Source organism: Nuphar pumila, chromosome 4 (assembly GCF_984573655.1).
Source record: "Nuphar pumila chromosome 4, dmNupPumi1.hap1.1, whole genome shotgun sequence".
Classification (NCBI taxonomy): Eukaryota; Viridiplantae; Streptophyta; class Magnoliopsida; order Nymphaeales; family Nymphaeaceae; genus Nuphar; species Nuphar pumila.
Window position 1 is genome coordinate 108,250,397 of NC_143252.1, and position 17,515 is coordinate 108,267,911.

At 36.4% G+C, this 17,515-nt stretch overlaps 1 pseudogene; it reads right to left on the reverse strand.

Moving 5' to 3' along the window:
* LOC149840480 (protein NUCLEAR FUSION DEFECTIVE 4-like) overlaps positions 1-17,044 on the reverse strand; it is a 45,139-nt pseudogene extending 28,095 nt beyond the window's left edge.
* Positions 17,045-17,515: the final 471 nt, after the last annotated feature.

The following is a 17,515-nucleotide window of genomic DNA, read 5'->3' on the forward strand; positions in this document are numbered from 1 at the left end:
AAAAATATTTATTTGTTTTTCTTAATGGGGAGTTCTAGTGTGGCGCCACCTATGTGTGGGCCCACTGATTATTTTATAAAATAAATAAATGGAAAATAAAAAGAGGGTTTTATAAATTGGCGCCACCTCCGGATGGGCATTGTTTGAAAATAAGAGAAATACTTGAGAATTTGAGTGTGACACCATTTCAGGGTGGGTCCCACATCATTTTGAAGTAAAAGCGCAATAAATTCTTTTTGGGATTTTTATAATTGTAGGCTAGTTTAGAAAATACGAAGTAAAAATTGGTTTGGTTTCAAAATTTTAGAAAGAAAGTGGTCCTTCGTGGGAAAATTTAAAAAGATGCAGAGATTTTATAAAGAAATTCATAGCCCTTTTGCAAAAGTTTGAAATAAAGTCTTCTAAATTTAAAGTTGCATCCCCTTCTTTCCAACTGACGAAATTTTAAAATCAATATCAAAACTATTCAGATTGTTTTCTTGAGAAAACTTTTGTAATTCGGAGTCCTGGGGGTTAAGACGAGGGAAACTGACTATTTTGAAAAACCCAGGGATTTAAAATCAATTTTGAAATATTTAAAACTTGAATCCGGATTGATAATTTTGAAAATCAGGGGTTCTGGATCTCAAAATGACATGTTGTGCAGTGAAATGATATGGAATGCTTATGCGATGATATGCAAAGACATGTCTCCTGAAATGCCACTCTAAATCAGGAATTGGAAATTCTAGCTTCTTGTCAAGAATAAGATTTTGAAAATTTGTAGTTTGAAGACATTTATGAGCCTAAATAGAGAAAATTTTGAGAATCGAGAATGAATTTTGGACTTTCTGCAAGGTCCAATCTCAGAAAATGACCATTTTGCCCTCTGGTGATTTCAGAGAACCGAAATGTGAGGATTGGTGGGGATGTCAGGGAGGTGAGTGAAAATTTGGGGTGTTTACATTGCTTTGTGTGCTAGCTTAGCACACCATGTGTTTGACTGCTCTGCGGTTCCATGATACCCTAAGTTTGTCTAGAAGCAAGCTCAGATGGTGCAAGGTTTTGCTAAACCCATGCCCAACCCATATTCTAGTACTTATAACCCAGGTTGGTGAAACCATCTCAATTTCTCATAGTGGAATCCATAGCATCTCCCTGTACCTTTCCAGAACCCGCCTAGGTAAGGCGATTATGTGTCTGGTTTTCAGCGGTCTAGTTTTCCTTCAACCCAGCCTTCGTTTAGTCAACCTTCATCCTAGGAGCCTGCATCCAGTCAGTCCTTTTAGGACAAGATATTGCAGACCTTCTCAGATATCAAGGCAAATATGAGTTCTCATACGCAGTCTAGTGCCAAATTAGAGACGCAGATATGATAGCTCACCGAGGCGCTTAGCAGGCAAAGCGAGGGGACACTGCCTAGTCAGCCGGTGGTTAACCTTAAGGGTAAGGAGCTAATGCATGGCCTACACATGACAGGTGCCCATCAAGAGAAGGCTCAAGCAGTTATAACTCTTAAGAGCAGGAAGCAATAATGCGCGAGGGAAGATGCAAAAGAAAGCGCGAGATCTAGTGTTAAGCAATCGATCCCTACTGTTATACCTCAGAAAAGTGGGAGGGCTCTCTTATCTGAGCCTTCCAAGTCCTATATACCCAAAGCCACATTTTCTGAGGCACTAGAGAAGCCAAAGTCGTTCGGTAAGTAGGGAGTGAAAATGCTTGAGATACTCAAGCACGTTCAGATAAACTTTCCTCTGCTTGATGCCTTCTAGTAGGTCCCTGCATATGTAAATTTTTTGAAGGAGCTTTGTATGCAGAAGTGAAAGTTGAGGTCCAATGTACCGAAGAAGATTTATTTGACCGAGCAGATGAATGCAATGCTACAACACCAAACTCCACCAAAGCTCAAGGACCCAAGGGCTCCTATTATCTCTTGCGTCATAGGAAACATTATAGTTGAGTGTGCTTTGATCGACCTCGAGTTAAGTGTGAACATCTTGTCGGGTTTCTTTTATAATGCATTTGGATTAAAGGAGATGAAGTCAACGTTGATGACCCTGCAGCTAGCAGATCGCTTTGTCAAGGTCTCGTAAGGAATTCTTGAGGATGTATTGGTCAAGGTGGAGAATTTCTATTTCCCTATAGACTTTATCATTTTGGATATGGAGAGAGTGGATGATGTGAGGCAGACACTCATTATTCTTGGTTGCCCCTTCCTATCTACTGCCAACGTGTGCATCAATTACCGCATTGGTGAGATGGATATTCTGTTTGGCAACATAAAGATAAGGTTGAACATTTTTATTGTTGTGATGGGCCCTGCAGGAGCGGATACTTCTTTCCAGGTCAATTTTATTCAAGACCTAGTGAAAACAGAGCTGGTATGGATGTTGAGTAATCCACCTTAGGACGAGGATGATGATTCACTCATGGGAGAGGACCATGGTCTGCTTGATAGATTTACTGGATAAGTGCAGTGGACCTGGCAGTTCGAACCACTCTCTAATTTGACAGAGAAGCTTGCCCGACCTTCCATTGAGTGTCTGCCCGAGCTTGAGTTAAAGCCCTTACCGGCTTCGCTTAAGTATGTCTTTTTAGGCAAGTATTAGACTCTCCCCGTCATCATTTCTGCAGACTTGACTGACACTCAGGAGTGTCGGCTTCTCCAGGTTCTGCATGAGCATAAAGTGGCGATTAGATGATTGGTGGCGGATCTGAAGGGGATAGACCCCTCCTTTTGCATGCATTAGATCATCATGGATGAGGGTGCCAAGCCCTCAAGAGAGATGCAAAGGAGATTGAATCTCCATATGAGGGAAGTAGTGAAGAAGGAGGTAGTCACGTGAATAGATGTCAGGATCATTTATCCTATCTTCGATAGTCAGTGGGTGAGCCCCACCCAGATTGTCCCCAAGAAGTCTAGGCTCACTGTTGAGATGAATGAGATGGGAGAGAGCATTTCCATGAGGACTACTATGGGGGTGACGAGTGTGCATCGATTATAGAAAGTTAAACAGTGCAACGAGGAAGGATAATTTTTCGTTGCCATTTATCGACTAGATTTTGGAGAGACTCACAGACCAACATTATTTTTGCTTTCTGGATGGTTATTCAGAATATAATTAGATGGACGTTCACCCCAAGGATGAGAATAAAACTACCTTCACTTGTCCCTATGGCACCTTTGCGTTCAGGAAAATGTCGTTTGGGCTTTGCAATGCCCGGCTACTTTTCATAGGTGTATGATAGTCATTTTCTCACATATGATTGACGACGTCCTAGAGATATTTATGGACAATTTTTTGGTGTATGGCTTTTCATTCTATATTTTTCTTCAAAAATTATCGCGAGTGCTTAAACGATTTATGGAGACAAATCTCGTGCTTAGCTGGAAAAAGAGTCATTTCATGGTTCGTCAGGGGATTGTTCTTGGATATATTGTATCCGATAAAGGGATTGAGGTCGATAAAGCCAAAGTGGAGTCGATTACCAAGTTATATCCACCAACCTTTGTGCGGCAGGTGCGTTCATTCTTAGGGCATGCAGGTTTCTATCGATGGTTCATCAAGGATTTTAGCAAGATTTCTAGATTGTTATACAACCTGCTTTCTAAAGACCAGTCATTTTGTTTTAATGATGCCTGTCTAAAAGCATTTTTGTCTCTGAAGGAGGCCCTGACCACTGCACATATTCATCGATTTTCTGATTGGTCAGTACATTTCAAAATTATGTGCGATGCTTCGGATTATGCGATAGGAGCCATTCTGACCCAGAAGATAGAACGGAGGTCTCATGTCATTTATTATGCTAGCAGGATCCTCTCTGATGCTCAGATGAATTATATGACTATTGAGAAGGAATTGCTAGCTATAGTATTTTTCCTCGAAAAGTTTCATTCATATTTATTGAGCTCCAAGTTTATCATTTACTCTAATCATGCCGCTTTGCAGTATTTGATGAGTAAAAAGGATGTTAAATCGCGTCTCATCCGGTGGATCCTTCTGCTATAAGAATTTGATCTCAAGATTCGAGATAAGAATGGATGCAAGAATATTAGAGCAGATCATTTGTTCAGACTGACTGTGTAGACATCCATTGATCAGGGACAGATTGATGACTCATTCCTAGATGAGTAGCTTTTTCATGTCAAGTGTCTGCTATGGTTCACGCATATCATCAACTTCTTGGCGACAGGAGAGTTTCCTTCATATTAGAACATGAACGAGAGAGATCACTTTATGTCGCAGGTGAAATATTATTTCTAGGAGGATCCAGAGTTGTTTTGATTATGTCCTGACCAGATAATTCGAAGGTGCATCCCCGAGGAGGAATTCATATCTATTCTGGTGTTTTGTCATTCTTTGGTCTGTGGAGACTACTTTTTTAGCCAGAAGACTGCTGCAAAGGTCCTCCAGTCTAGATTTTGGTGGTCGACACTATATAGAGATGCTCATGAGTTTTGTAAGAGGTGCTTACGCTATCAGTAGACATAAAGCATTTCCAAGCGCGATATAATGCCCCTTCTCATTCTTGTCATAGAGATTTTTGATGTTTGGGGCATCAACTTTATGGCCCCCTTTTTCGCCATTGTTCGGTTTTGTTTGTATTTTAGTGGTGGTCGATTATTTGTCTAAGTGGGCCGAGGTCATGGCCACCCAGACCAATGATCATAAAGAGGTGCTTTGATTTATCAAGTATAATATCATTAGTAGGTTCGAAGTTCTGAGATCAATGATTAGTGATGGGGGTAAGCACTTCAAGAATGTGTATATTGCTTCCTTACTCAGAAAGTACTCTCTATAGCATCGGATTGCTACACCATACCATCTACAAACGAGTGGCCAGGAAAAGGTCTTCAAAAGAAAGATCAAGCAGATTCTTGAAAAGACAGTCCGACCATACTAAAAGGACTGGTCTCAGTGCCTTGATGATGCATTATGGGCTTATAGGACTGCTTTCAAGATTCCAAATGGCATGTCCCCTTATCGCTTAGTTTTTGAAAAGTCATGTCATCTTCTTGTTGAGTTGGAGCATAGGGCATATTGGGTGATTAAGAAGTTCAATTTTGATATGGCCCAAGCTGGCGCAGAGCGCAAACTGTAAATGAGTGAGCTTGAGGAGTTTCAAAATGAGACTTATGAGAGTGCCAAGATCTACAAGGCTCGGACTAAGCATTTTCATGATCATCATATTTTGAGGAAATGGTTTCGAGCCTGGTCAGAAGGTATGGCTTTTCAATTTGCGACTCCACCTGTTTCCAGGAAGCTGAGGTCCAGATGGGATGATGTTCTCACATGGCACAATAGTTATTTATGATCCTCGTACAAATGAGACCTTCAATGTCAACGGGCAATGGCTGAAGCCCTATATTTTTGAGGTCGTAGTTAGTCTGGACATTGAGGTCATTGACCTCATTGATGAGTGAGGCAGTGCACAGCGTTTGTATGTTATATTTTTAGGATTAGATTTTTTGTTCTTTTATAGTTTTCTTAGGATGTGTTTGTTATTTTGTTGTTCATGAGCGTGAATGTTAGATCATGTATGCATTGCAATTTGTGCATTTTTATGAGTTATAAGCATTGAGATAGGTGGAATCTCTGTAGAGTTAGTATAATGCCACATCATGTAAGATTTCACAGTATGAATCACGTGATTTCTATTACTTTTCTCCTATTTTTTTCTATTTCTCATATGCATTTGTATAGTTTCATGCAAGCATGGAGGAGTGCTACTGAGAACAATGTCATTCAAGCATAGGGGTGGGTGTAGTTTGCACACCAAAATCTTTTTTTGTCTTTAAATTTGCACATTGATGAAAACTCATAAAAATTGGGCTTTTAAGGAATGAGTTTGACCTTATATAAATGCTTTACATAATCTAATGTTTTTAGAGAATTTTTAAGCCCTATAAAAAAAATGCTGACACTAATATAGAAAAATGTAGTTATTTATATGAATTTTAAAGAAATGGCGATAAATGCATGTTAGAGTTTATTTTGAATCACAAGTATGAATATGGACAATTTATTTTTGAAAACTAAGCAAATAAACAAACATTGAAAATTAGAGCTTAAAAAGTGAAAAATAACATATGTTTAGTTGTTTGATCTCTTCGTATTCCCTAGTAGCTGGGCTCAGACACAAGTTGAAGCGATTGATTTCCATGTCAAAAAGGATAACGAAGAAAATCACTTGTGTCTAAGTTAATATTAGTGGCCTATTTGGTTCGAGCAAGTAGAGTCTAAGGGGTGTTTACACTTGGTGCCTTAAAGCCATCTAGTTTAAGAGCCACCGAACCGAAAGCCCGTTATATGGATTTTATAAAGAGTCTAATAAATATTGACATTGCACATGACATGAAGTAAGATATACGTAAAACTATAAAAATAGAAGGTCTAGTGACTCAGGCGATTAAGTCCAAGAGATACTTTGTATCTGGTACCCTAAGGTCGTCTAGCCTGGGAGTCTCTGACCCAAAGCTTGTTACATGGGTCATGAAAACTGGAAATTTGATATAGTACTCAACAAAAAGAAAGAAAAAAGTGTGGAAAAATTGAAAATCTAGAAAAAAAGAAAGAAAATCAAGAGTATAAAGATAAAGTTCACTGCTTAGAAATAAGTATTGAGAAAACCTGTGCAGAAAATATATAAGTGAAGATAAATAAACAATGACATGTGTGTACTTGATTTTTCAAAAATAAAGCATAAATGATTATGGTTTTTCTTAGAAAAATAAAAAAAATAGTTTTACTTTGTGGTGGCATGTAAAAGACTCTAAATATGTTTGGAAAGTATAATGGCATAAAATATTCGTGAAAACAAACTCCTTAACTGCCTAATACTTTTTGAAGTTGATTTTTTATGCATACATGACAGAGCTGTTTGTGGGTAGCATCACGACAAACCTTCATGAGGCCTTACTCATCCACTGGGGTAACTCAGGGGTTTAAAAAGCTTCTTGCATATGCTAAATGCGACCATGATTCCTACGAAAGTGAGTTAGGTTTTTATTTATTTTTAGTTTATTTTTGTTTTTTTTTGTTAGACCGGTTTGCTTGAGTACTAGCAAACAATAAGCATGGGTGAATTTGATCATGCATATATTTTTGTATTTTATTTACACTATTTTATGCATGATCCATAGAAAAATTGCATTAAACCCCCATTTTTATTGATATTTTTGAGAAACTGCATTGAAATAAAAAATATGGGAAATTTGCACATTTCAAAGCATGCCATGCATTTTTCAGTGTTTAAGTTAGTTTAGAATTTTTTTAATCCGTAGCCTAATTAGATTAGTTATGTATTTACTAATTTTAAATAGTTTAGAAAAAAACTTCTTTTGAAAAATATGTTTTTGAGGAAGACCTGTTTTGAAATTTCTAAAAAAAAAAAATAGACTTCCATAGAAAATCATGTTTTGACCTAGGAATTAGTATAAATAATATTTTTAAAACTGCAGCCCATGTTTTTCCCTTTTGAGAAAATACATACCTCTTCTCTTCCCTTCTCTTCTCTTCTCTTCTCTTCTCTTCTCTTTTCTTCCTCCTTCTCCTCCTCTTCGTTCTCAGCCGGTTCTCCCTCGATCTCTTCCTTTTTCTCTTTGATTCATCTTGCTTCTAACATTTTTCTATCGCCAGTTCTTCTTATCTTGGTCGACGGAGGCACATGCAACTCAAGGAAAAGTCACCTTCTTCTGCTTAACCCCTCTATCGGAGGTAAATCACACGGTTTACTTCTTCTCTCCCGTTTTACCGTAGTTTTATAGTTTTAGTTTTCGTATAACATACATCATATCATTGCATGTAGTTTTTGTTTATTCATGGCATATTCATCACATCTAGTTTAGATTCATCATATTTTTCATAATCTGAAAATATAAAAAGAAAAAATATATATAATAATTTAGTTTAGTCAATTTTCTTGACTTATGCATAGAATAATAATATTTTATTTAAATCGATAGATTTAGCATAGCATTTTTTGATATTTGAGTGATTTTTAATTCAAATCGTGTTAGATCTAGGTTTAGATCGAGTTTAGCTTAATTTAAGATTGGTTTTTAATATTCCATTTTGCATAGTTTTAATTAATAGAGGTTAGTCAATAAATTGTTTTAGTTTTCTTTTATTCAGCCAACTAGAATAGAGTTAATTATTGTTTTTGTTGATTAGTTAATGTTAGTTTTAATTTCAAATTTTTTAATTGCAATAGCTAGAGTAGAAAATAGTTGCTTAGTGTTAAACATCATTCTTTCAATTAATTATTTAATGGTTAGCTACATTTGGTCAATCAAAATTTTTGTCTTTACTCATTAATTTTTTTACGCCAATTTATGTTTTCAAGTTAGTTAGATCAGTATTATAGTTAGTCTAAACACGTTAGAATGTGAATTAGATCATTTAGTTATTTTCTAAAATAGATTGTCTAAATTATTTTTAGTCGAATTTGTTCTCTTGATCAATTATCGATTTAACTTTTGTTCAATAAAATAGTTGTTTTTTTTAGAATAATCGTATTTGTTGTAGTTACTTCTAGTTTAATACTTTAGTTAAGTTTAGTCAGTCATTGACGTTAATTTAGCTTAGATTTAATTTTAATCTGTATTTACTTGTGTTGAATAGACATAGTTTGATAATTAGCCAATAGCTGATTTTCTATTCAACGTTAATTAAATAAATTAGTTAGATTAGATTTTTTATTGTATGGTTCCAGATTAATGTAGTTCAATTCATTAGATAACTTAGGCTTAGGTTATTTAGTGGTTTAATTATTTTAATTTTAACCTTGGAAAGTAGTTTAGACTATAAATAATTAATCAGTCGATTCCTGTTTCTTGAACTAGATCAATTGATTCTTGTTATTTCGGCTAGTACTCTTTTGATTAGTTTAGATTATATAATATAGTTAGTTTGTTCCAAATTTTGTTAATTATTTAGTTTAGATTTTCGTACAGCAACTTGTTAAATTAGTTATATTGTTGGTTAGTTAGTTAGCCTGTTTCCTTATTCATTAATTTGTTTTACTATTTTGTCATTTAGTGTTTAGTTTGTTCATGTTTGTTACATGTTAAGTTAGTTTGTTAGTAATAGTTAGATTCTTGTTTTGTGATTTTTCTTCAAAATAACTTTGAATTTTTGTCTAGTTTTTTGTTGTTTTGTTTTTATTTTGTATTTGTGTTTTGCATAGTAGTGACTGATCATGCGGTGAGCCCTCAAAAGTATCCTAAAAGAGCCCTTCGAGGCCCCAAAAATGTCCCCTCAAAGGCCCCTCAGACCCTTAGAGAGCCTCTCAAACAATCTCAAAAGGACTAAAAATCAAATACAAGGAAGAGACTAGAAGTTTGAGCACTGAAGACCTTTTCTTTCTTTTTAGCTTAGGGTTTATTTTATTTGATTCAATTCATTGGGTTTGTAATAAGGCCACTCATTATTATTTTTATTTGTTTAAGCCCTTCGCAGAGGGTCGCACTCATTTATTTAATTAATTATTTTTATTTTCAATGCAACAAAGAGTAGTTTAGCTTTTGTGGAATACAAAGTACTTCCTCCCGTTCTCTAAGATCGACCCAAACTCTATCACTCGTGCGTGCCAGTTTTTAGTATTTGGTGTCTGACTTTCACACTGTTTTTATTGAAAATATTGTTTTAAAAACCTATTTCATAAAACTTATACCAAGGAACAACTAGGTGGGACGCTTCCACCATCCTCATCTCTATTTGGATTATGGTAAGTTAGTGAATGGCTTGAGTTGCAAGTTTAGTAAGGTTCTTAAGAACAAGTGTTAAAAAGGTTTTAGGAAAAAATATTTTAGAAAGTAAGTTTCGAGAGAGGTTTTTGGAAACTTAGAATTTCAAGGGATCTTTGTGATTTTGAAAAACTAGGGAAGTATCCCCCCAAGGGGGGGCATCCCACCCACTTACCATTTTATGTTTGGTCAGCTAAGGCATGTCATTGCCTTAGCTTAGAATTAGCCCATGAGCCTATAAACTGGGACCCCAAGAAGGGCGTCTCACCCTTTTGGCTCTTCTTCTCTCTTGTTTGGGCAAAACCGCCCCACCCATTTTGGTGTTCTTCTTCGTCTTCTTCCTTCACCAACAAAAAGGTTGGTCTAGCAGCCATTGAAGATGTACCTTGAAGTTGACCAGCTGCTACATAAATGTACCTTGGTCATGTGCAAAGCTAAGAGACGAAGGACCTCAAACTAGAGCATCGTACAATATAAGTGCATCAAACGCACAGGCGTCGGTAAGTCTAGACGCATGGGTTATGCGTAGGGGTTGTTCCAAGATTTGAACCAAGGGTGGTTTCCATCCTAAAACAACAAAAAGGGATTGGTTGTTGGCTTTCAAAATCGTTTTTGGTGAATCAATGTCACTACATTGGAATTTAGAAAACCGGTTTAACAAAAGAAAAAGTAAAAAAAGAACAAGTTTTGAAGCATTAAAGCAAAAATCAGTTTTGGAGAGGAGTAAGATATGTGATTAGGTGTTAGATTTCAATTATTTTCAACATATTTAATGTGTGAATGATGGACTTTTTTTATGCTGCAAGCATGAGTTATAAGTTCTAAAATTTTGTTGTGCTTAAATCTATGTATAAAACCATGCGAAAATGTTTTAAGGCAAAATCATTTTTTTGGTTTTTGTAATATGTTAGATCTGAATCGTATTAGCATGTTAGATATTAATTTCATGTTATTTAAATATTACCTCGCATGAATATATGTCTGCAAATTCGTTTGAGAGTAAATAGATGTGTATCTTGTAGGACGATCTTGTTTGAGTATGGATCATGAATATTTTTATGTATGTTGTTCATGTTTTTACCCTGACCAATTTTAGAATAAAATTTGGTTCTCTCATACTTTTTGTCTAGTAAATAAAAAGAAAATTACTACAGTATTCTACATATCTGGGCATATTTTAGAAATCTAGAGTGAGTCAATTCGAGTCAGATTTAAGAGAGATACATTCATTACAACAAGACATAGTATTTTTGTCCTATTTGCAAGATTGTATCGACCCACATGTTTTGTGAAATTGAGAATCCTATGAAAACAACTCAATTATGATTGGAAAAATTCTAAGAGATAGCTCTCATATAGGGGAACACCCAATAAATAGGGCTTTGACTGATTCATTACATGTAAATCCCATAAATTCACCCAAGTTAGGAGAGTTTTTATAATTATAGAAAATGGATCTGTAATTTTTGTTGAATTGGGGCCTGATAAAAGATTTTTTTGAATTTTTAGAACAAGATTTTAGTATTGAGCTTTTGGGGTTTGGCTGTTGACATGATTGGGCAACCTGTAAAAAGGAAAAGCCAAATTTGTTGGATATGATGTTCGACAGATGTTACAATATCTGACAGAAATAAAAATAGGAAGCTAAATTTCTCTAAATGCATGTATTAATGCTTAAACATTTTTGTTATGTTTCTAATCATATTGAGTGATGGCTATAACCTACTCAATGTTTTTTTATACATGTTAAATGAATGTGTATCACGTTGAATTATGCATGCTTAGAAGCCATGTACATGTCACTTGAGAATGTGCATTATGTATAATTAAGCATGACCTTAAGATATGATGGATGCATATATGGCATTATTCAACAGACATGATAGTGAATGAAATTATGCATGTTGCCTATATCTTATTGTAAGCATGTGGGCATTTAAATTAATGTATGCACGATGGCAATGTAAAGCGGTATGTATGACTTGAAAGGTGTAGCATGTTCAATGAACCTAATGAAGCAAAATTTGCATATGAGATGTATTGCTATTCATTAATGGCTCAAGTTGTGATTTTATAACGTCATGCATTGAATGTGTATTATGTGGCATGATATGTGATGTGTTATAAGGCATAAAAGGTTATGGATGTACATGGCTCGTGGGTGGGACCGGGTTCAATGCAACCCAAGAGTGCTTGTTGGGCACTAAGCAAAAAAAAAAGAGAAACATAGTCAAACATGCACATATACGCATAGGCCTCGAGGAAGTAGAGCTCAAAGTTATCCAGAGGTGGGGTATAAACTACGACCTATCTGAATGGGTTAGTAAACGGCCTTGTGTTATGAAAGCATCCTAGAGTATAGCTTGAGCTAGGGAGCCCATGTGCTGAGAGTACTTGAATTTAAGTTATGAGCCCAATTTTAAATAACACCTAGTGCCCTATTTAAACTTAAGGACCACCTTGGAGAGGGTGGAGGTACACTCGATCGATCGATTGTTTATTGTTTTGAAGAAAAAAGTGTCTTCATGAGTCTTCAATCGTCAGTCGTAGGGGGTTAGACTACCGTGTGACCTAGGTGGTATGTCCCAAATCTCTCAAGAGTAGCAATTGATTTTGTATGGACCACTAAGAGTTTATTCGGTCACGGACCGGTCGAGTGGGAAGCTCCAAGGAGAGTTTGTAAGTTATTTTAATCAATGGGTATAATGAAATACATGACATAATAGACACCCCCATTGGATTGGTTGAATCAAAATTAGAATCCCTATGTGTATACCCTTCAGGGCAAGAAAAAAGACACAAAACATTATAATATAAATTCGTTGGCATTAATTCAATTTATACATGCATGGAGGGTTTATTCTGAATTGTGTTTACCTATGAAAATTGGCATAGTAGGATACTTATCATGTATATTACCTGTAAGCTTAACTTGGTTAGGGATTTATGAAATATGCTCATGTTTATGTATTATGTTGCACGATTTGATTATTTATATGTACATTGACATATGTATATCTTTTATGTTTAGACTCTATCCATGTTTATATCTTTTTGGTGTAACCTATGGGGGTCATAGTTTAATGCCCCCTATAAATTTTTATAGATAATGCATGAGCTGGCATGATGGCGGGTTGCTCAGTGGCGTGATGGATCATCATCATTCTCTTTCCAGAAGATCCAACTTTGTTTTGGATATTTTTATATTAAGTTGGATTGTTGTTTGAGAGTTGTAAACTCTGATTTTATTTGGGTACTGGTTTGAACTAATCTCATAAATTAAGCTCTTTATATCCAGTTGTGTGTGTATTTGAGTTTATTATAACTCATCCAAAATTTGAATTGGTTTCAAATCAACTATTCCGTTGTGTTTGCAAATAAATAAGTCAATTTTTTTTTAAATTCCTTAAAAAAAATTGGTTAAAGTTTGAGGCATTACAAAGCCTAAATCTAAGTCCATTGGATCAAATATCAAGTAGACCTCCTCAAGACTCACCCATATCTAAACCTATTTTGGTAGATATATTAGAACCCACCAGAGATCCCACAGAACCAACCATATACCCACTTGACTCAATTCAAAGTGCCCTTCCGCTTACCCTACCCATTCTCAAACATACTCAAGATCCAAATACTAATACCCAAATTTAAGATTATCTTGTATCCCAATTCTATAACCCAAACTCATTTAAGACCTTGGACTTGCTCAAATTGGGTTAATATGAGCTTCTATAAACAACTATGGATAAGATTCCTTCAGAGTGGGTTCACATTTTATTTCAGCCCTCTTCTCCAGATCCAGTTAACTTGTTTCACTTTAGAGGCATCTCATATGACTTTGGTTTGTTTGGAAAGAATGATTATGGTTTCAACATGCATGTTCTGTAAGATCTTCCTCAGTCTATTCAGTTGATAAATCAGCAACAATATCAAGTTTCATATTGTGGGCCCATAACCCATAAAGTGGAGTGGAATTGGAAAAGGCGTAAGCGAGATCCATACTTAAGAGCAAGTCATCTCCAACCTAGGGAGAATAATATAGGAGATGATCCACACATATCCGGGTCCCTATCCTTATTGGATTCCTAGTGATCCATATTATTCTAGTTTAAAATTCTTCTTATTTTTGGATAATTGTATTGAATATTGGATCCTTATGCTTGATTTATGTCTTAATTACGATAAGTTTTACTTTTTTAAGAGTTTATCAAATTAGGTAATTTACTTAAATTAGAATTGGGAGACCTCACCTATAAAAAGATTTGAGCCCTATGTAAATCATAGTTTAGAGTTCAAAGAATTAATGGATATTATTATTATTTTCATTTTTAGTTAAATTTCTTGTAATTTCTGTTATTTTTTCTACTTTCTTAATTTTTTAGTTTCGTAGTTGCACTAAGGTGTCGAATCTTGCAAAAATAGGAGACATCCTCATGTCCACTGCATCAACTAATGATGTAAGAGGGTAACTACATATATGTGTCTCCATCCTTATTAGATCCTTAGTGATTCATATTATTCTAGTTTGAATATTTTTTTATTTTGAGATCATTGTATTAAATATTGAATTCTTATGCTTGATTTATATCTTAATTGATAAGTTTTATCTTTTTAGGAGTTTATCAAATTAGACAGTTTACTTAAATTAGAATTAGGAGACCTCACCTATAAAAAGATGACAGTCCCGTGTAGACTACATTTTAGAGTTCAGAGAATTGATAAATATTATTATTTTTCCTGTTTTCAGTTAAATTTCATACAATTTTTGTTCTTTTTCCTGCTTTCCTAGTTTCTTAATTTCGTAGTTATGGTAGGTTGTTGAATCTTACAAAGAACAAGAGAGATCCTCCTGTCAACTCAACTGCATCACCCATTAAGGAAAAAGGTATCATCTTAACAAATTGGCTAAGAGAGAGAGAGGGAGATTGTAACGATGCAAGGATGAATGTAATACGTTGTTTCTCAAAAAAAACTAACAAAAAAAAGGATTCACACAGCCCATATAGGCAAGGTGGGAAGCCTTGTGTGACAACCAGCCAAACCCACCACCCATACCCAATGAAATTCTGAAGGGCACCAATGGTGATAACACCCCAAAGCGGGAAATAACTCTCATAAGCTCTCTGCAAGGAACCCCACACTATCCCCCAAATCCTTGGGGTACCCAACCTGGCAATCTGCCACTGGTTGTAACACAGAGAGCTCTTTATAACCGGAGACAGACTCCAAAAGAGGTAATTGAATCCTGCACAGGACTTCTGCCACATCGACGTTACAAAAACAAGCCATCTGATGTTGAAGAAACCCGCCACTCTCCCCTCCCATTCATCTCTTAGCCGTTCTAGAGGGTTAAGAATATATAATCTGAAAAACCAAGACCGTTCAAACGAAAATCTCTGACCGTTTGATAGTGACGTTGATTGCTTTTTTAGATAAATCATGGTCTCTCTCTCTCTATATATATAGAGAGAGAAATGGATGGTGCCAAATTGATATATGCTAAATGGGTTTTTCTGCAATTCTAGTGTTTTTTTTCCAGTTCCGACCCCATAAATGTGTTGGGCATGGTCAATTTACGAAGAATCCACCTGGATCATGTGTTTTCTATGAAAAAAATAATATTTAGAGCCTTAAAATTTTACAAAGATTTTGGACCATTGATTTTTTGAACCTTATAAAAACCCACCCATGTGGGTCAGATTTGAACACTTCAAAAGCTGATCCTTATAAAATCAAGCATATAGATCACAACTGTAAGGTCAAAATTTAAAAATAAAACAAAAAAACCCCTGAAAAACTCATTTAGCAACTATCATTTAGAACTTACCCATCTCTCTCTCTCTCTCTCTCTCTCTCTCTCTCTCTCTCTCTCTCTCTCTTTAAGGATTTATATTCTGCTTCGTTAACTGTGGAGGGTGTCTTTGGTAATATCCTAGTTGGGTTAATTCAGCATGAGCAAGCCAGATCTATACAAGGGAGGTTCTCTGACGATGAGATTTTTAGGGTCATTAAGGATCTGTCGGGTTGGAAAGCGCCTGGCATTGACATGTTTCATTTCGACCTTTTTAGAATCTTTTGGGATTATGTTAAATCGGACGTAGTGATCATGCTTGATGAGTTTTATCATAACTTCAGGCTGCCTTATTATTTTCATGTAGCTATTATTTCGCTCATTTCGAAAGATGATGAGGCCACTGATATTTCTCGGTTTCGCCCAATTTCATTTATGTGTGCTCTCTATCGGATGTTTGCCGAGGTTTTGGCGAATAGGCTAAAATTGGTGGCTAACCAGATTTTTTCAGGCTCTCAGTTCGCCTTCATCCGTAATAAGAGGGTCCAACACTCGTTCATCATGGCGTTCGAGGTTGTTCATTCCTTGCAGCATAGCGGTCAGTCTTACTTTTTCCTTAAATTAAACTTTCATAAAGCTTTTGATTCCATGCATTGGCCATTCTTATTTCAAATGTTAACAAATTTCGGTATTGGTCATCATTTTTCTGGTTGGGTGAGGGAGCTGGTCTCAAATGCTCAGGCCATGTTAAATATCAATGGTGTTAGAGGAGACCGATTCAAGCTGGGGCGGGGTTTGCGACAAGGGTGCCCTCTCTCACCTTTGTTATTTAATGCAGTTGTTGAGGGTCTTGTGGTCTTGCTTAAGCGGGTTGCGGTATCACGTTTCATTGATCCTTTGCAGATTCCAGACTGCCCGGATCATATTCTTACTTATGCTGATGATATAATCATTTTTTGTCGTCCAAATGTTCAGCAGATGCTTAGGTTCAAGCTTATCATTCAGTTCTTCCTCTCCCTATCTGGGCTTTCTCTAAATGAGACCAAATGCTCTATTACCATGTTCAATGTTCATGCCAATATGCTTGCAGCTGGGAAGAGAATTTTTAATTGCACTATTTCTAACATGCCTATTATGTACATGGGCTTGCCGTTACAAGTGAAGCACCTCTCTTCTGCTGCGTGGGCTCCGATGCTTCAAAAAGTGAAGCGCAAATTGTTTTCGTGGCAGTCGTCTTATCTCTCCATCGCTGGTCTTCTAACCTTAGTCAAACATGTTCTTTCAACTATTCAAAATTTTTCATGTCTATGTTTGTGATGCCTGTGGGAGTAAAGAAGCAGCTGACGCACTTGCTGACAAGTTTTCTATGGTCTGGGTGTCAACTCAAGGGTAAGCATCACTTGATTGATTGGCGTTCGACGGTCTTACCTCAACGTATGGCTGGTTTAGACATTCTTGCGCCCAGACTGTGGAGCATTGTTCTTATCGCCAAGCAATATTGGTTGGCCCACCAACCGGATAACCATTGTGCTCATTTGCTTCTTGCTAAATATGGAGCTTCTGCTCTTATCCCAGTTCGTCTGGGAACCCGGGGTTTGGCGCTCTCACACTTGCGTAAATCATGGTTGAGGGCTTTAGCCTGCTTTAGAGACCATTTTGAGGACTCTAAAAATTTTGGTCAGTGGTTAAAGTGGGCGCTGGCGCCAAGCAGAGAGTTTCTCACCTCAAAAGTCTATAGATTGTTGCTCCCCTCAGAGGCTGATTAGTTGCCCGAGAATGTGCTTTGGGCGAAGGGTCCTTCTCCCCGTTCTCGAGTCCTGGCTTGGTTAATTTTGCACGATAGGATCCAGACCCACAATACTTTAAAGAAGTGGGGCATTCAGCTCCCGAGTTGGTGCATGCTTTGTCAAGCTGCAGAAGAATATACGTTTCACTTGTTCTGGTCTTGCCCAATATTTGTGGAACTCTTTAGCAGGACCTAGAGGCATCCAGAAGTG